This window comes from Oncorhynchus keta, unplaced genomic scaffold (genome assembly GCF_023373465.1).
Source record: "Oncorhynchus keta strain PuntledgeMale-10-30-2019 unplaced genomic scaffold, Oket_V2 Un_scaffold_25965_pilon_pilon, whole genome shotgun sequence".
NCBI lineage: Eukaryota > Metazoa > Chordata > Actinopteri > Salmoniformes > Salmonidae > Oncorhynchus > Oncorhynchus keta.
The window spans coordinates 310,670-312,982 of NW_026290889.1; positions in this window are offsets into that span (position 1 = coordinate 310,670).

Here is a 2,313-nt window from a genome sequence, read left to right on the forward strand (position 1 = left end):
TACCTATCCACATCACCCACTACCTATCTACTATCCACATCACCCACTACCTATCTACTATCCACATCATCAACTACCTATCTACTATCCACATCACCCACTACCTATCTACTATCCACATCATCCACTACCTATCCACATCATCCACTACCTATCCACATCATCCACTACCTATCCACTATCCACATCATCCACATCACCCACTACCTATCTACTATCCACATCATCCACTACCTATCCACATCACCCACTACCTATCTACTATCCACATCACCCACTACCTATCCACATCATCCACTACCTATCTACTATCCACATCACCCACTACCTATCTACTATCCACATCATCCACTACCTATCCACATCATCCACTACCTATCCACATCACCCACTACCTATCTACTATCCACATCATCCACTACCTATCCACATCATCCACTACCTATCTACTATCCACATCATCCACTACCTATCCACATCACCCACTACCTATCTACTATCCACATCATCCACTACCTATCCACATCATCCACTACCTATCCACATCACCCACTACCTATCTACTATCCACATCATCCACTACCTATCCACATCACCCACTACCTATCTACTATCCACATCATCCACTACCTATCCACATCATCCACTACCTATCTACTATCCACATCACCCACTACCTATCTACTATCCACATCATCCACTACCTATCCACATCACCCACTACCTATCCACATCACCCACTACCTATCCACTATCCACATCATCCACATCACCCACTACCTATCTACTATCCACATCATCCACTACCTATCCACATCACCCACTACCTATCTACTATCCACATCACCCACTACCTATCCACATCACCCACTACCTATCTACTATCCACATCACCCACTACCTATCTACTATCCACATCATCCACTACCTATCCACATCATCCACTACCTATCCACATCACCCACTACCTATCTACTATCCACATCATCCACTACCTATCCACATCACCCACTACCTATCTACTATCCACATCACCCACTACCTATCTACTATCCACATCACCCACTACCTATCTACTATCCACATCACCCACTACCTATCTACTATCCACATCATCCACTACCTATCTACTATCCACATCACCCACTACCTATCTACTATCCACATCACCCACTACCTATCTACTATCCACATCATCCACTACCTATCCACATCATCCACTACCTATCTACTATCCACATCACCCACTACCTATCTACTATCCACATCATCCACTACCTATCTACTATCCACATCACCCACTACCTATCTACTATCCACATCATCCACTACCTATCCACATCACCCACTACCTATCCACATCATCCACTACCTATCTACTATCCACATCATCCACATCACCCACTACCTATCTACTATCCACATCATCCACTACCTATCCACATCACCCACTACCTATCTACTATCCACATCATCCACTACCTATCCACATCACCCACTACCTATCTACTATCCACATCACCCACTACCTATCTACTATCCACATCATCCACTACCTATCCACATCACCCACTACCTATCCACATCACCCACTACCTATCTACTATCCACATCATCCACTACCTATCCACATCACCCACTACCTATCTACTATCCACATCACCCACTACCTATCTACTATCCACATCACCCACTACCTATCCACATCACCCACTACCTATCTACTATCCACATCACCCACTACCTATCTACTATCCACATCATCCACTACCTATCTACTATCTATCCACATCACCCACTACCTATCTACTATCCACATCATCCACTACCTATCCACATCATCCACTACCTATCCACATCATCCACTACCTATCCACTATCCACATCATCCACATCACCCACTACCTATCTACTATCCACATCATCCACTACCTATCCACATCACCCACTACCTATCTACTATCCACATCATCCACTACCTATCCACATCATCCACTACCTATCTACTATCCACATCACCCACTACCTATCTACTATCCACATCATCCACTACCTATCCACATCATCCACTACCTATCCACATCACCCACTACCTATCTACTATCCACATCATCCACTACCTATCCACATCATCCACTACCTATCCACATCACCCACTACCTATCTACTATCCACATCATCCACATCACCCACTACCTATCTACTATCCACATCACCCACTACCTATCCACATCACCCACTACCTATCTACTATCCACATCATCCACTACCTATCCACATCACCCACTACCTATCTACTATCCACATCACCCA